At 53.7% G+C, this 18,385-nt stretch overlaps 1 long non-coding RNA gene across 1 annotated transcript; it reads right to left on the bottom strand.

Moving 5' to 3' along the window:
* Positions 1-2,180: 2,180 nt before the first annotated feature.
* LOC123277441 (uncharacterized) lies at positions 2,181-18,358 on the bottom strand. Its single transcript, XR_006514386.2, has 3 exons — positions 18,225-18,358; positions 6,297-6,414; positions 2,181-2,940 (listed from the first exon to the last, which is right to left on the bottom strand). It is a non-coding gene; the product is annotated as an uncharacterized lncRNA (long non-coding RNA).
* Positions 18,359-18,385: the final 27 nt, after the last annotated feature.

Raw genomic sequence — 18,385 nt, forward strand, 5'->3', positions numbered from 1 at the left:
CATTGTTTGAAGAGACAAACTTGGGAAATGACCTAAAAGCCCTCTAATAGAGACCTGAGTGAGTAACAGTACAGCTGCACAGTGGACACCAGGGAGCCGTCCACAGGCTGTGCCAGAGCAGGGCAGCAAACGCAGCGAGGGCCAAGTGTGGCCCCCAGCCTGTTTTTGTAAATAAAGCTTTATTGGAACACAGCCATTTGTTTACATGTTGTCTATGGCTGCTTTCAAGCTACAAAGGCAGAGTTGAGTAGTTGCAACAGAGACCCCAGGCCTGCAAAGCCTAAAACATTTACTCTTTGACCCTTTTCAGAAAAACTTTGCCACATCAATAAACACCACGGTGGCAGGCTCTCCACAAGGACTGCTACGTGAGAAAAACATTGGCCAGCCCCTGGGCCAAGTGGTTAAGTTCATGCACTCTGCTTCAGCAGCCTGGGGTTCACCAGTTCGGGTCCTGGGCATGGACATGGCACTGCTCATCAAGCCATGCTGTGGCAGCGTCCCACATGGAAGAAATGGAAGGACTTAGAAATAGGGTATACAACTATGTACTGGGGCTTTGGGGAGAAAAAATAACAGGGAGATTGGTAACAGATGTTAGCTCAGGGCCAATCTTTGTCACCAAAAAGAAGAAAAACACCGAAAGTGGGGAGGAGATGCACAGTAGCATAAATAGGATGGTTTCAGGTTGTAAAGAACATTGAAAGACAGACAAAATCATACAAACACGCGTGCAGGTGTATTTTATAGGTGCATAAAAGTCTAAAAGGACACACCCCAACCTGCTAATAATGTTTCCTCTGGAATTTAAGAGACAATGTCCTTTACTGAGCATTAACCAGGCGCTAGGCACTACGCTGAATCCACAGGTTCTCTCGTGATATTTTACAGCCAGCCTAGGAGGTAGGTGCTATTCTGATGCCCTTTTTAGAGACAAAAAAACAAAGGCACAGAGAGGTGAAGTCACTTGCCTAAGGTCACATGACTTTCCAGTAGCGAGCTGGGATTTCAGTGTGGGGGAGAAGGGCAAACACTTTTTACTTTACAAATGTCTATACTGTTGGGCAAGCGTGGAAAAGAGAAAAACATGATTTGGTTTTCACAATTCCGATCCGGCGCCCTCTTGATCTCAGGTCCCGCTCCTCCCTCTCAGGCTGCTCTTCCAGGTGGGGCTCACGGTGATTTTTGGGCAGGTCTCCAGGCGGGACCCCAGATCTACTCTAGTGAAGGGCACATGGCGGGAAGCAGCGGTTGGGGGGGGGCGCAGATCCTGAGCCTCCAGCGGGGAGGGGCACCCCGCTCTTCATCTGGGGCCTCACGCAGGGAAGCTGAGGGTTCACCTGTCCCGCCGCCCACATTTTCCAAGGCCTGCATCTCGTGAGTGTTATCAAATGGTGACATTTCAGAGTGCCAGTCGTGGGGTCGTTGTTAGTACTGATTTAACGGTGCTAAAATGATTAAGCAGGGCAGGCTTTTAAACAATGAGGTTCGTAAAAGGTGTTAATAACCTCTTAAGTGCCTTAATAATATTCCCGCCTATCATAAACTGCTCCCAATGAGGCCTCCTCACTTCTCTTTACCCAAGGAATGAGCGAGGAGCTGGCAGGAAGGCTGGATGGAGCCTTCTGGAACCCGGAGGAGCTGTGCCCAGTTTGGGAAGATTAAATAGCAAGACCGAGGAACTATGCATATGCTTCTAGGGGACAGCCCACTCCGGCTTTTCCAAGAATGTGGTCAATGGGGTGGGATGTAGGCTGTGGGGTCTGAGAGGCAGCTGGTGGCCGCATCCCGCAGGCTGCCCTCAGCTGCGAAACCCAGACTGCAGGATTGAGCTCGGAGGCTGCGCGCCTGGGCCCCTGCGCTTCAGTCCGGCCCTGCTCCCCTCTGGCCGGTCTGTGGGCAGCTCCCCCTCCTGTGTGTGCCCCAGTGCAAGTGCAGGTGCACGGCCCTGTGTTCAAAGTTTGTGAAGAACTTCAGGACGGCGACAGCACAGGCTTACACGCAGCGTTGCGCCCTGCTGAGCTGGGCCCTGGGCGACTGCACGGGCTGCAGATCCACGAAGCTGGTCCCCCGTGTCCCTCATTTCTCCATCTGTACAATGGACTTAGACACATATGTAATTTTAAATTTTCCAGTAGCCATGTTAGAAAAAATAAAAACAAAACAGACGACTAATTTTAACAATATATTTAAAAATTGTATTTAACCTAATATATCCAAAATATTACCACTCTGACACAGAAGCAAATAAAAAATCATCGGTGAGATAGTTTACATTCTTTTTGTCCATATCAAGCTGTGGAAACTCAGCAAGTGTTTTCCTTGCTGGCCCATCTCAGCTCGGACCAGCCACATTTCAGTGCTCAGCAGCCACACGTGGCTCGTGGCTGCCATGTTGGACGGCGCAGATTCAAAGTAACGGGCCAGCACTGTGTTTGGGTCCCGCAGGCACTCGTTGCCTTCAGAGCAGACTTCATGCCTGTTCGTGTCTTCCCGTGTCCCGGTTTCCTCAGTATCAAGTGGGCATCGTAACCCCCGCCTGGCAGAGCTGTTCTCGACTCCCTGACTCGAGACGCGTGGTGCGTGGTCCAGTGGCCCAGCGTCCACCGCTGCCGTGGGACTGGAATTGCTGCCTGGCTGCATGCCGGCTGGGTGACCTCGGGCAGTCGCACACCCACTCAGCTCAGAGTGTGGAGGGCATCCACTGACTGCACCACCTCGAGGGGCTGCCGTGGAGAGGAAAGGCGATGCCATTGTTGAGGGGGTCTGCTGCTGGTGCTGTCGGCACGTCTTTGGTCCCTTCTCGCAGCGCCCTCCCTGCTCTGTGAAGGCCTGGGATCCTCGGATCCCCATCTGAAACTGGAGGCAAAGCAGTGTTCTCCTGGCTCGGTGGTACTAAGGCCCCAGGGAAGTGTCATCACCCTCCTGTATTTTCAGCTCCTAGAACAATCCCCAGTATGCAGTCAGTGCTTAATTAGCATTAGATAAATGACTGACTTAATGAATGCCCATGAAAAGGGGGACATTTTATTTTCGTTTGGGGTTTGAAGCTTGGGAGGGGTCTGAGGAGGGAAGGCACAGATTTGGGACTCTGGGGGGGGGGCACTCCGCGTCCCCTCAAGCCTTTGTTTGATGGGCTCGTGGTCTCTGCTCTGCGAGGGCCCTTTGGGCCGACTCCCAAAGCCCAGAGCGTCTCAGGGTCCGCCCCGCCTCCACCGAGGGGAGCACTCGCCCTGGGCCTGGGCGCTGGGTGCCCGGAGGCCCGTCTGCTCCAAGCTCTGAGCCTGAGGTCCTCTGGGGGCCCTGCAGCACGGCCGGTGAATGACCTCAGCACAGACCTGGCCTGTTTTCTCCTGATGCATTTAGATGTCCAGATGGGAAGCATTTTAGCAATATTGCACTTTCGTATCTTTGAGGGGAGAAGAGAAAATGGTGACACCTCCCTTCCTGGCCTCCCTCTCAAGGTCTGTAAGGGTGACAGCAGGCCACCCCCCCCACCTCACCAGGGGCCCCGGCAGCCAGGGGAGGAAGAGGGGGGAGGGAGGGGGTACACACCTCCCCTGCTTCCCTGGAAGGAAAACAAACTTGTAAGCGTTGGAAATACATCGTGTGCCAGTGTTCCCTCACCTGACTCATTTGCACTTTATAGTTTTTGCCAGATCTGGGGACCACTTCTACTATTACTTAACCTTTTTCTTTAAAACAACTGACTTTAAAAATTTTTTATATAGCATTAAAAAAAACTTTTAATCATGGAAAATTTTAAAAACACACAAAAGTAGCCTGAATAACATGATACAATGTACCCATAATATATAATGTTTATAATACAAAATCTACTGCAATATAATATATACAATTATTATATTATATTATATATTTTAATATGTAATTATATATATAATTTGTAATGTAACATATAAAATGATATATTAAAATTTTATATGATTGTATATAAATTATATATGACGTATATAGAATTATATATAAAATGATATATTATATAATACAATGTAACAGAATGCCCATCAGCTAGCTTCAGAAAAATCTCAACTCAGGGCCAGTCTTGTTTCTTCTGTCTCTCCTCACTGCCCCCACTTCAGATTATTTTGAAGCAAATCCTAGACATCATGTCATTTTATCCATAAATATTTCACTATCTGTCTCTGAAAGATTCGGCTTTTGAAACTGACTTTATCTTAAAAGTGAACTCCATCACACCACCTTAAAAGGGAAATCGGGTCACTGTCTATAAAGCTGAAAACAAACACCGAGAACAAGATGGTGTCACTGGTGTCCAGGCGGGCACAGCCTGGCTCTCACGGCTCACCAGGAGCCTGGCCGGTGCTGGGGTGTCCAGGACAGCTGGCCCGGGGAGACTTTCTCCCTGACGGACCTCATCGGAAAGGTCGGAAGAGGATGGAGAGGGAAGAACCTTGGCCTTGCAGTGCATTGTTATTTGGTGCCTGTTCGAGGACCCCTACAACCTCACCCCTCCCCTGCCCCCCTGCCTGGGGGATGCAGCCACCCCGAGGCCGCCTGGGCGCCAGGGGGATGCTGCTGCTCAGAGATGAAGGGCAGGTGGCCTGCCTGGGTTCCACTTCCCGATCGCGTGACCTTGGGCACGGACGAACTCCCCAGGCCTCGGTTTCTCATCAGTAGAATGGGAGCCAGACTAGCTTGTACCCGACACGGTTGTCACGAGGCTCAAGTGAGATATTTCAAGTGAAGCATTTAGAGCAGTGACGAGCAGCGAAACCTTAACAGGCGGTAGCTGTTATTCTTATTCTTTGTTATTGATTTTGTGGTATCGCAGCTAAGGATGGCACCCCACCAATTCCTGAGTGTCCCCCTGAGCAGTGGGGCTCCGGTTTCCTCTTCTCTCTCACCTTCCCAGTGGGCGTTGGGGTATCCCTGATGGCGGAACCTCGGCCCCCCAGGCAGTTGGCTCCTGAATTCCTGAAACTAGGTGCCACACCTGGGGCTCTCGGAAGCCCGAGCCCAGCCCGCGAGCGCGTGAGTCACTCTGCCTACGGGAGGGGGCGCGGGGGGGAACCAGCCCGCCCAGAAAAGCCCCAGACTCCCATGGGCGTCCCCAGCTGCCTGCTGCTGGCAGGAGCAGCCGCGCCACCCCCACGCCTGCCAGCCAGTCGGGCGGCTGGCCAGGCCCGCGTTCACACCCGCGGGCAGCAGACGCCCCGGCGGCCGGCGCGCTGTCCCCCCGCCCCCTCCCCTCGCTGGGTTGTTTTGCTCTGGGCTGCAATTTCATTTTTAGCTCCCGGCCTCCTCCCTCCCCCAGCGCCCGCTTCTATTCTTAGAAAGCAAACTGGGATGTGCTCCGGCTTCGCTGCGAAGTCAGACAGCGGCGCGCCCACGTGCCCCGGAGATGCCGCGTCCCTCCGGGAGGAGGCGGGACGGGGGGCGGGGTCCCCGTGAGCGGCCGGGGCTGCCCTGCTCACCGCCACGAGGCTCGAGGCTTGAGGGGAGGAAGGTGGAGTGAGAGGAGAGGAGCCAGGGAGAAGTGCAGGGGAGAAAGAGGGACGTGGGGGAGACTGGGGAGACCTCTGGAGAGAGTGAGCCCCTGGAAAACAAGCGACTCAGTGAGACGGTAAGGGTCTGGACTGAGGAGGTAGCCTGTGCCGCTTCAAAATCCCAGCTCTGCCACTTTCTGGCTGTGTGACCTTGGGCAAGTCACTTAACCTCTCTGTGCCTCCTTTTTCTTATCTGTAAAATTGCAACGTTCATCATAATAGTACCCCTCTCTAATTTAAGACAAATAAAATGCTTCAGCAGCACCTGGCACGAAGTGGTGGTGACTAATTAATCTGAATTTATTATTACAAAAGGAGATGGACGCCCAGGGAAAAGAGAAGCAGGGGCTGGGATGTTTGTGGGTAATGGGGATTCGGTCTGGGCCCAGCAAATCACGCTGGCATTGAATGGAGGAAGGAGGGGCAGGTCCCACCAAGGCTTACTGCTATTGGCCGAGAAGCAGGTGAGACCAAACAGGGGCCCTCTGTACAGCTGCTCTGCCATTGGCTCAAGGGGAGGCAGCATCCTCTGAGAGCTCAGATGCCTCCTTCTCCAGGAAGCCTTCCCTGACCACCAGTCCCTTTAGCTGCCCTCCTCCTACTGTCCTGGCTCCCTCTGAGCACACATTGTCCTGTGTGATGAGGCCTCTTGTTTCAATTCATATGTTTTCTTACCTAAAGCCTTTACATAAGTATTTTGCCAACATTGTCATTATAAAAAGTAAAAAATTCCAGAAGCAGGGGAGTAGAATGAGGAGGGCTTACCACACAGAATCCTCCACTGTCCTGTGCAGTTCGGGGCCAGTCCCTCCTGACGTTCAGGAGTGCGGGCGGGCGGGTACGTAGGCAGCCGTCTGGTTTTGTCTGGAGATGTGGTTGTACTCTGCATGTTAAGTAAAACAAGTAAGTCTCAAAGCAGTCTTGGCATCTCTCCATGACAGTGCTTATCTAACGTATTCTTTCATTTTTAATTTTTATGAACATTTTCATCAAACCTATGATACAGACACATAGTAAAGCAATTGCAAAAAGGGAGGGACAGTGAAAATGAAGTGTCTCTCCTTTCCCTGATGACGCCCCAGCCCCGCTCCCTGCCCTGGAAGCAAGCCTGTCACTCGTTTCTCCTGTCCCCTCCTGGAGACAGTCTGTGCACATGCAGGCTTGTGCGATATCTCTTTGTCCCTTCTTTCTTTGCACGCTGGTGGTGACACGCAGTGCCTACGCTGCTCTGCTCCTTGCTTCTTTTCATTAGGTCCCCACCTTGGGTGGCCTTTCCCCACCTGTACGTCGTGCGGCTCCTTGTTCTTTTGACAGCTGCATGATACCCCATTGCACCGTGGGCCATCGTTATTTTACACTCTAGTGACAGGCATGGAGGTTTTGAAACATATCATTACGGCCTTTGACATTCCTCCCCCTGAGAGGGAACGTCTAGCTCCCTCCTTGAGTGTGGGTGCCTTGTGACTGCTTCAAGCCGTGGAGTGTGGCCAGAGGGATGCCCTCTGCCTCCACAGTGGGTTCTGCCGCGTTTGCAGGGAGCCTCGAGGAGGCCACCCTGGGAGGAAGCCCAGGCCGCATTCAGAGCTCCTGTGGTGGTGTCCATCTCGGTCGCAGCTGAGCCAGCCTCCCAGTCACCCAGTCTGGGTGCCACACAAGTGAGTGAAGAGCTCCAGAAGGTTCTCTGGCTGCTTGCGTCTTCTCAGCTGAGGTGCCAGTCACTGCGGGGCAGAGACAGGCCGTCCCCGCTGTGCCCCATCCGAGTTTCTGACCCGTAAATTGTTAGCGAAGTGAGATGGGTGTTTTACGCCACTAAGTTTTGGGTGATTTGTTACCCAGCAGCGAGTAATCAGAGCAATGGGCTTTCTCATGTCCTTGCCTTCCGAGTAGCCAGCCGCCTTGGGGATGCCTCAGATCAGAGATTCTATCACTGGTTTTTCAAAATTGGGGTGAAATTCACATAATATAAAACTAACCATTTTAGTTCTACAATCCAGCAGCATTCATAATGCTGTGCAACCACAACCTCTGTGAGCTTCTAAGTCATTTTCATACCCCCAAAAGGAAACCTGTGCCCAGCAAGGACTCGCTGCCCATCCTCCCTCCCCCAGGCCCTGGCAACCGCCAGTCCACTTCCTGTCACTCTGCATTTGCCCATCCTGGCATTTCACGTCAGTGGAATCATGCCAGACGCGGCCTTTGGTGGCTGGCTTCTCTCACTTGGCACGATGTGTCTGAGGAGCTCCCGTGTTGTAGGACGTGTCTGTACTTTATTCCTTTTCGTGGCCAAACAATGTTCTCTTGTATAGAGACAGTACATTGTGTTTATCCGTTCATCCACTGATGGGCACTTGGGTTGCTTCCACCTTTTGGCTATTGTGAATAATGCTGCTGTGAACATGGGTGTGCAAATACCTGTTTGAGTCCTTGTTTCAGTTCTCTGCGTATTCACCCAGGAGTGGAGTTACTGGATCATATGGTAACTCTACGCTTAATGCTTTCAGGAATCACCAAGCCATTTTGCACAGCAGCCGAATCGTTTCACATTCCCGCCAGTGATGCCCAAGAGTTCTGGTTTCTCCACATCCTCACCAACACTTGTTATTGTCCATGTTTTGGCCTCTAGCCATGCTAGTGGGTGTGAGATGGTACCTCACCGTGGTTTTGATTGGCGTTTCGCTGGTGACTAATGATGTTGAGCACCTTTTCAGGTGATTTTTGGCCATTGGAGAGCTTATTGATTTTTGTATCCCTGGGACTTCCTCCATGGTCTGGTATGGGCTCAGGACTCCCCACCTCTCAGCTGGATGAAAGGATGGGGTGCAAACAGGGGCCCTGCTCTGTCCTCTGTCGATGACCTGCTCCTGTGGGTGCTCATCTCCCTGAGGCCCCATGCATCTGGCTAAGTGGTTGGACCCCTTGACATTCCAGGGTAGGTGAGTCTTGTTAAACTGCTGTCTGCCATTCATCCCTGACTCTACCAGGGCACCTGGAATGATCTAGAAAGCCCGCTTTGCTCACTGACCCCCAATCCACAGCTTAGGGCTCAGCCAATGCTGTTAGATCCCACCTGGGTCAACAGTGGTTTGGTTGGGAACAATTGAAAATAAGAGGGAGATTCCCCATCCCCTCAGGAGGGGGGCTGGAGCCGGCGGGGGTGCCTGGAGACAACTGCAGCCCGAGCTGTGGGGGGGGCCCTGGGCGGCTGTGTGTGTATGTCGGTGGGTGCTGCTCCCTGAGAGATGGGGGTGTGGAGAGAGGAGCTCTCAGGTGGTGAGGCCAGGTTCTCTGCCAGAGGGTGGGCTCGGGAATGAAGAGGCGGCCCTGGAGACAGATGGCTCGAGCCGCCACATCTATTTTTTGAGTACTTTGTAATTGAGGAGTAACAAACCTAGAGTAAACTTAATTAATCTTATTTGTACAGGCCGGTGAATTTTTACGTATGTGTCCACCGTGTAGCATCTCGCAGAAACACAGAAGACTCCCTCACGCCCGTCCCCAGGTGCTGATGCCTCCCAGGAGACCCGCAGCTCTGACTGAGTCGCCGTCAGTTCCTTTTGCCTGTTCCTGACCGTCATGTGGATGGAACATGCTGTCTCTGCACGCGCTCCTGTGTCTGGTTTCTTTTGTTCAACAGGACGTGTTTGAGATTTATCCATGTGGCCATGTGCGGTATCGCCCCTCGTCCCGCCTGCCTTCCTTCTTTTTATTGCCCTACAGCGGTGGTTCTCAGCTGGGGATAATCTTGCCCCCCAGGGAACATGTGGCAGTGTCTGGTGACATTTTTGTTTGTCACAACTGGGAAGAGGGTGCTCCTGGCATCTAGTAGGGAGAGGACAATGCACAGCACAGGCCCCACAATAAAGACCTAACCCAAAACGCCAGCGGAGCTGAGGCTGGGAAGCCCACTCTGCAGAGTTTCATTGCGGACTAGACTGCAGTCGATTTCTCCCACCTGCTGTTGACGGGCGTTTGGGTGGTTTCCAGCTATTACACATGGTGCTTCTGCTGCTGCCTGTGCACCTCTTGTGATGCTTTTCTCTCAGGCACATTCCTGGAAGTGGAACTGTTGCCAGGCACACATTTAGCTTCAGTAGATCCTGCCAGGTGGTCCTCCGAAGTGTCATGCCATTTAAGACCGTCACTACTTGTGTGTAAGTTCCAGTTACTTCACATTCTTGTCAACACTTGTTATTGTCTGTCTCCTTAATTTTAGCCATTCAGGCGGGGGTGCCACATGTAGTTTTCAGATGTGCAAGCTTTTCTTCCAGACACTGGAGTCTTCACGGAGTGCTGTGGACAAGCGTCATCTTTTGGATGCCCAGAGTCTGAACGCCTCTCTTACCTTTGGGGAATGCCCTACGTTATAAATCTTGGTGGGAGGCAGCCTCCACAGCTGAGATACTCACTTTCCCAGCCTCCCTTGCGACTAACTTGTGGCTGTTTAATCCTCAGAACGTTGCAGCGGGGTAGTTGCTAGTGTTGGCTTCCTGTTCAGATGACAAGCTCGAGGCTCAGTGTGGTCGGGTATCTGCTCCGGGTGACACACTGGTAGGTGGTGGAAGCTGGCAGTGGATCCAGGACTGTTTGCTCCAAAGGTTGTGCTCAAAAGTGTTAGGATCAGAGGCCTCCACAGTCCCACTTGTCAGCAGTCAGGGGCTGATCCACATCCATGTCCCCAACTCCAATACAGCGTAGGCTTGTTAGATGAATAATGGGTGTTCCTGGTCCCAGGTCATCTTCACAGCCGTGACTTTGGTCTCCCACCCAACATTGCATTAGAAAAGGCTGAAGGTCAGCTAGGACCCCACGGACTGTAAGTCCTTGAGGTCAGGCCCTAAATCTGTCTTCTTCCTTGGTGAATATCCCAGTGCCTGGCACAGAGTAGTTGCTCAATAAAGCTTTGCTAAATGAAGGAAAGAAACAGTTTAGCAACCGGCATTGAAATAGAAACCCTGAAAAAGAAGATGTCAATGAAAAAAGAGACTTCTTATCTGACATAATAGGATGTCCAGAAGAAGGACTTCAGGCATGTTGTGATCAAGCCTCTGATTCCATTATGCTGCAAGTCTCTTGGCTCTGCCCTCCCCCATGCATTGGCTTTGTTCTCAGGCTGGCTTCCCACACGTCACAAGATGCTGCCAGCAGCAACAGGCTTCCTCGTTCATATCCAGTGAGAGAAGGAGAGAACCTCTCCCTCAACTATGGCTTGTAGGTCCCCCTTTCCTTAGGTATTATTGGCTTACCTTAAGTTATGTGCCCATTATTTAAACAGGAATAGTTGCCTAGGGATTGCTATGAGCTGAATAACTAAATTGAACCAACTCCTGGCAAGGGAGATGGGATTGCCGTGATTGGCTTGGGTAGGTTGATCAAGGAGTCACCCAATTACTATTTCTAGAGGAGTCAGCTTTCCTGAGTTACAGAGGTGCCTGGGGATGGTAGATACCCAAACAAAATTAAGATTCTTTTGGGGGGGCCAGCTCTGTGGCCGAGTGGTTAAGTTCGCGTGCTCTGCTGTGGGGGCCCAGGGTTCGGATCCTGGGCATGGACATGGCACCACTCGTCAGGCCACGTTGAGGTGGCGTCCCACATCCCACAGCTAGAAGGACCTGCAGCTAAGATATACAACTATGTACCGGGGAGGGGGGCGGTTGGAAATAAAGCAGGAAAAAAAAAAAAGATTGGCAACAGTTGTTAGCCCAGGTGCCAATCCTTAAAAAAAAAAAAAAAAAAGAAATCGGGTGGAACTTTGGAAAAGAGAACAAAAAAGATTCTGTTGGGAAGGAAGAAAGGGGCAATGGTTACCTGTAGGCAGCCAGCAGCATCCACTGTATTACTTTTTACGGTGTCTCTTATTAATATGTAAGAATAAAACCAATATTCATTCATTCAGTTAATCAATTGAAGTCCTCTATTAGTTATCTAATGCCGTGTAATAAAATTTCCCCAAATTTAGTGGCTTAAAACAACAAATTTTTTATGATCTCACAGTTGCTGTGGGTCACGCTGAGCTGGGTGGGTCTGGCTCAGGGCCTCATGAGGTTCAGTCAGAATGGCGGCTGGGGCTGCATCATCTGAAGGTTCAGCTGGGGCTGGAGTATCTGCTTCCAAGATGGCACACACAATGGAGGTTGGCAGGCAGCATTTGTTCCTTGCCACGTGGACCTCTCCATGGGACTACTTGAGCATCCTTACAACATGGCAGCATCTTATCCTGGACTGAATGACACAGGAGAAAGAGCCAGCAGGATGCTGCACGGCCTTTTATGCCCCAGGAACTCCCGCTCCATCCTACCAGTTAGAAGCAGTCACAAAGCCGAGCTCTCACCAAGGGAGAGGAATCAGCTCCACGTCTTGAAGGGAGGAGAATTCGTGGACGTATTTTCAAGCCACTACAGACTCCTCGCCTCTCAACTCTTTCCATGCTGAGCAGACCTGCACCTGCCAGTCCTCTGCCCTGGGTGTTGGCAGCCACATCCAGTCTTCATCCCAGCCCGGGCCGTTCTCTGGCCGAAGGTCTTTCTGCCACAGGTTGTCTTTGCTGAATTACACAGCAAACACCCCAGCAGCCTCCAGGCGATCTTGCTGGAGACTTTCTTACGCAAGTTTGCCCAAAGGCCAGCTGCCCAGTAGGTCACTCTTGTGAGAAAGCTCTGGAGACATCCTTTAATCAAGCGCCTTCCTTGTTCTCGGTGATTGGCACATTGATCCTCCTACCTCCCTTGAGGGGGCGTTGTCATCGTCACAGAAGAAACTGGAAACGCAGGTGAGGTAGCCCACCCAGGGTCACCTGGTCTGTGCGACCCGAACCCATATTCTCTCCCCAACATCAGTGCCGATGTGGGCTGGTTTCTGTTTAGGGGAACGTCTTCTAGAGGGTTTGAACTTGTTGATTCTGGACTTCTGGAGGGGACGGCCGCGCATGCACCGCCCTTCCGTAGACAATGCAGACAACAGGTCGCGTTTGTTGAGGGCTCCAGTTGTACCAGGTGCTGCGAGGTGGTCTTGCCTGCATCATCTCACCTCGTCCTCATGTCAGTGGTCTGGTGAGTTAGACATTTCTGGAGCCCCCCCCCCCCCCCGCCAGAAATGAAGCAAGTGAGTCTCAAAGATGTCAAGTCATATGCCCACAGGGTTGTAGCTGCTGAGTAGCCAAGCTGGGCTTCCTATCCTATCCAGGTCGCCTTGAACCCAGGCCCCATGCTAATAAACAGATCAGCAAGCGCCGCCCCAGGCACGCAGTCCGTCATCCCAGCACCAGATGCAGCTTGGTGCCGATTGACAGCATTAGCGGGATGCAGATGGAGGGCAATGGGGAAGCCTTGGCTTGTCAGCTTGTGGATGCATCGTCAGTCCGCTCACAGGCGAAGAGAAAAGGTTGCCTTCCTAAACCACATCTATATTAATGATGCGACTGACAGGCCAAAGGGGGAAATTATGCATCTTTCCTCCTGGTGTTCATTTAGCGCCAGTGATCTATTTCATCTTGACACAGAGCAGGCGTTCCCGGCAGGCTGTGGCTGGACCGCGCGTCCGGAACCCTTCTGCTCCCTGTGAATGGCCGGATACGACCAGGGATGCAAGGTACGCATTGGGAGGTCAGGTCTTTACGGCTTCATTCTCCATCTACAGACTCTGACGGCCGCCCCCCGCGCTCCCAGCCCTGACGTCTTTCCTGAGCTCTAGACAGACACTGTCCAACAGAACCTTCCAATGATGCAAACGTTCTTTCTTCTCCAAGACTGCAGCCACCAGGCACATGCGGCCGCGGAGCACTTGCAACAGAGCAACTGAAGAACTGAGCTTTTAGTTTTATGTAATATTAAGTAATTTAAATGGGAATTTCAACAACTGCATGGGGCTAGTGGCTGCTTGTTGGAGAGTGATGTTCCAGTCCTTTATTTTCAACTCCCTGGCTGTGGGCTGGCTCCCCACAGGCAAGGCTGCACGTGAAAGTGAGTGATTAGCACAGCGCTCCCGCTCCCTGGAGAAACTGGGTGGAGCCTGGGGGCAGCAGGGCGGCCTGGGCTCAGGGGGGTGCAGCCCAGCCTGAGGCGGGAGTTGGACTGTGAACCATCCTCTGAGTCTGTCCCCTTTGAAGGCACCCGAGCTGGGCTTTCCTACCCCTGCCCTGGCTGGGCGTCGGCGATGAGTTGTGCCCACAGGGGACCGTAAACTTCCAGGCACTCTGGTTCCGGTCGGCCATGGGAAGTCCGCTGTAGAAATGTCACAGGTAACAGAAGTGGTGTAAGGGGTCCCGGGCGTTGGCAGAGTGCAGATGAAGTCACTTACGTAACTTCCTTGTGTGCGCCTCCGGAGGTCCCACGCCCTTTCAGCCCAGCAAGTCTAAACGTGAACTCATTCTCTGTATTCATTTTCTACTACTGATGTAAGAAATCACCACAGCCTTGGGGGCTCAAATCAATGGAAACTTCCTGTCTCACGGTCACGGAAGTTAGACATCCACGTGCATCTCGCTGGGCTAAAACCGAGGGGTCGGCGCGGCGGGTTCCTTTCCGACTTCTCTGGGAGAGAACCTGTTTCTGCCTCTTTGAGCTTCTAGAGGCCGTGCACACGCCCTGGCCCCGGGCCCCGGCCTCCGTCTTCAAAGCCAGCGAGGACGGCGGAGTCCTTCTCAAGCTGCATCGCTTTGACCTCTTCCGTTGTCTTCTCTCTCTCTGACCCAGGAAAGAAGGGTCCAGTTCTCAGGCCCCGCGGCCCCATTCTCCACCTGGAGAATCCAGGGCGCTCCAACTCGAGGTCTCTGTTCTTAACCACAGCTGCAAAGTCTCTTTTCCCATGTAAGGTGGCGCCTCCCCGTGGTCTGAGGATGAGGGTGGAGACATCTTCCAGGGGCCATTGTTCTTCCTACCACATTGTCTAAGTCCCTCAAATGCTGTCTGCTCCAGTGTCCTCTCTCTGGGGGAGTGGTCCTCTCCTCTACCCTCATAGCATTTAAGCTAGAGACCCAGGTCTCATCCACCTCCTCCAGGCAGCCCACATCCACTACGCCCCCAGACTCCGTCGATTCTACCTCCTAACAAGCTGCGAGTCAATGTGCTTTTCCTGATCCTCACCCCTAACCCTGGTCTTCTTGAGCGTCTGTAATCTTCTCCTAACAGGTCCTGCCACCTCTCACTCTTTTCTTCAAATAGCATCCAGAATGACCTATGTGGAACGAATATCAGGGCGTGCCTGTCATGCTGTGGTAACAACCAGTCCTGGGATGGCAATGATTCGATGGGTTACTTCCCACTCCCACTGCGCGTGCGTGCTGGCCAGCAGGGCCTGTGCTCGTGTGGCCGCTCAGGGGCCGGGGCTGATGGGGGCTCTGCGTGGCCTGTGCTTCGGGACCACGGCAGCCAAGGGAGGGAGGGCGGCCAAATCATGCGCCGACTCAACGCTTCGTCCAGCTGAGACATGGAACTTCTGCTCCCGTGTGGCTGATGCAAGCGAGTCCCACAGCCAAGCGTAACGTCAGAGGGGCTGAGGACGCGCAGCCTTACCACAAGCCCAGAAGGTGGAGGGGGACGTGTTTGGTGACCATGCCTGTGTGTCATTCTCTGTTTAAATGGTCCCGGCTGGTTGGCGATTGGAATGGTGTTTCCACAAAGTGATGCACAGTTCCCTCTAGATCTGGCCCCTTCTTGCCTCTCCAGCCCCACTTCACACCCCCCTCCCCCCAGGCTCTTCCTGAGCCCGTGTGGACGCCCTGCCTAGTGCCCAGCTGTCCTCTCACCACCAGCTTCCCCAGGCTGCCCCTCGGGACTGGGCACTGTGTCCTGCCCTTTGGGTCCCCACGACTTTCTTCTCTCCTCCCCTCCCTCTGCCCTGGTCACCCTGGCAGAGAAGGCGAGTCTGAGCCATCGAGGGGTCAGCCTGGGTGGGTGAGGGTGCATCTGTGAGTCAGCTGACAAGTATTTGTTGAGCACCCATGATTTCCCAGGCATGGGGGTGTGTCTCAGCATGAGAAAGAATCCTTGTCTTCAAGGAGGTTATATCCTTGTTGGGGAGACTGATAAATGTATTTGCGTTAAATAGGAAGTTTCGGCCAAGATCCTAAGACTAGATTCTAGATGGCAAAATGAGTTGGGAGAGAAACCACCTCACAGGAGTGAGTGAGGATCCGTGGGGGGGTCTTGACGTGCTTGCCTCGTCTGCGGTACAGGACGTGGACGAGAGGAGAAGGAGGAACCTGAAGAGGAGCCCTTAGGAGGAGCTGACGGGGCTCTGTGGGCTTCTCCCCACAAACAGGGTGTGTGGCACATCCCTGCACCCCAAGTCATTGCAGACAATGTGTGAGGAGCCCACTCACAGTGCCCGCAGGGCGGCCCCTTGGCGTGGGGTCAGCGGGCAGCACGTGCCCCCGAGGACGTCTGCAGGGAGGAGGGCCGGGCTGGGAGCAGTGCTGGGGCAGGGAGCGAAGGAGTCCTGCCTGGTGGGCGTCAGCCCTCCGCCCGGCTCTGTGGGGCAGAGGCCCCGACAATGCCCGCACGCACAGAGCCAGCACGGGGCCACCTAAGGCTCTGAACGAGAGGTCACCTGGGTCAGGGGTCAGTGAACAGACCTCAGAAGAAGGAAGCTGGGGGCGCACTGGGCTTCCTGGGGAAGTGGCCCCTGGTCAGAATGGAGATAGGTGTATGTTCTACAAGGGGACTGTGGGTGAGCCCCCGGCGGCCGGAGTCAGGGGCGAACGTCCATTCACCCGAGAGGGCAGTGGGCTGGGCCACCAGCGGGCTAGGACTGTTGGCTCCTCCTGCCTCTCGGCCCTGCATTGCACCTGGAGGGGCAGGGCCAGGTGGGCAAGAAGTGGAGGAGGGGATGAACCCGCAGGCAGGAGAGAGCCTTGAGAGGACCCCCTGGGGGTGTGCAGACCCCCACCAGCAGCAAACCTGGGACAAGGCTTCATATCAAACCAAGGCCAAAGTTCCGGCTATTGCATGGGGCCTGGCGTTTGAACCACAGGTGGGAGGGTCTCGTATCTGATCACTAAAGGTGACCAGAGAGCCGTGGATCCTGTCCAAGTGCTTGTCCAGGGTGGAAAACAGCCCCCTGCAGAAACTTAGATGGACGGTGGGAGACAAAAATAACGCAATTTGTGAGTCTGTCTCGGGCTGTGCTTGTTCACTATGATGGTTGCACAAAGAAATAAAACCATTTAGTTACTGAGGGGACGATAAAGAATAAAAAAGGGTTAAGGGTAAATGTGACAGAGCAATGAGAGGACTGCTTCACCAGGGCAGTCAGGGAGAGCCCCTCGGAGGAGGTGACGTCTGAGTTGAGGCCTCTGTGAGGAAAAGAAGCTGGTTGTGTGAAGATGTGGGGGAAAGCAATCTAAGCAGAAGAAAGGTCCTGAGACAGGAGCCTGTGGAAGGAGACAATGAGTTGGAGGAGACGGAGGTGGAGAGAGAGGTGGGGGAAGCTTGTCGGACAGCGGCGGAGGAGAGGATTTTGTGCAGGGGGCTGAGGAGCCATCAGAGGGAAGGAACTTGATTCGTGGGTTCGGAAGCTTAGCTGGCTGCCGTGGAGGATGCAGGGGTGGAGGGCAGGCGTGGCAGCAGGGAGTCGGGGTCCTCTGAGACAGGACGGAGGCGATGGTGGCTGGGACTGTGTGGGTCCCAGGGGAGGTGGTGAGACGTGGTCAGGTGTAGACCAGTATTTGGAGGTGGAGCCGGCAGGACCTGAGGATGGCTCGTGGGTGCGATGCAAGAGGGTTAAGGACGACAATTAAGGACGATTGCGAGGTCTGAGCCCGGCAACTGAATGGATTCAGGGCCATTTCTGAGCTGGGAGAGATGGGGAGGAGGGAAGCCAACAATTCCTTTTGGGCTGAGTGCTCTGCCCGGGCAGCCCGTGACCAGTTTGGGGAGGCTGAGAATTAAGGCTCTGGGGTCAAATGATTTGGGTTTAGTTGTGTGACCTTGGGCAAGTCACCCAGCCTCTTTGAGAACAAGTTTTCCCAACTACAAAGTAAGCGTAAAAACAGCCGTCCTGCTTCCCGGGTGTGTCATGGGAATGAAAAGTGCTGCCACGGGCCTGGCCCACAGTAGGAGCACGAGACACTGCAGCAGGTATTGGCTCCCTGTGTCTAACCACCTACTCCTGGGGGCTGCTCCGGGCCGAGGGGGAACTGTGCCAAGGAAAGTTGCATTTTTGTCCACATTTCTCCTGAAGCCTTTTGAACCTGGAGTTGACATGCAAGAAGGCCAGGTAAATGCCAAATAACTTTTTTTTAACATAAGTATATCCCAAGTATTGTATGGGACATACTTACACTAAAAATTATTTGTTGTTTATCTGGAATTCTGATTGAACGGGGGTCCTGTGTTTTATCTGGCAGCCCTGTGTGCAGGGCCTGGCAGGCCGGGCAAGGAGCCTGCTGTCACACCAGGAGCAGAGTGTGCAGCCGGCTGGGGCCGCAGTTTGAGATGGTCAGCTGGTGGCTGTGGGAGGATGGGTGGGCGTGGGTGAGGGGCCGCAGGGGGCCGGGAGGAGGCTGCAGTGCCCGGGAGAGACCCGCCGGGGCGGCCCAGGCTTGGGAAGGAGCAGCCAGGGCTGTGGTGTAGGGAGGCGTCTCACAGCCGATGGTGCGGCAGGGACAAGAAACCGCTGGAGAGAAACCTGCCTGCGTCTGCGTCCCTCCGCCAGCTGTCTGGAAGGAAAGCGGCGCTTTGCCATGGGGCGATTACTCACGGGGTGTCGGGCGCAGCGATGACAAAGCGGCCAGGCCAGGACCCCGGCTTCATGGCCCTAACAGCCATCATCCTGCCCAGGGCCCCTCCCCACTCCCCAAAGAGCCCGCGGGCCCAGACGACAGCTTAGCTCTGTTTGTCTTTGTGATTCAAGAGTGAGTC

This window comes from Equus asinus, chromosome 15 (genome assembly GCF_041296235.1).
Source record: "Equus asinus isolate D_3611 breed Donkey chromosome 15, EquAss-T2T_v2, whole genome shotgun sequence".
In the NCBI taxonomy this organism is placed as follows: Eukaryota; Metazoa; Chordata; class Mammalia; order Perissodactyla; family Equidae; genus Equus; species Equus asinus.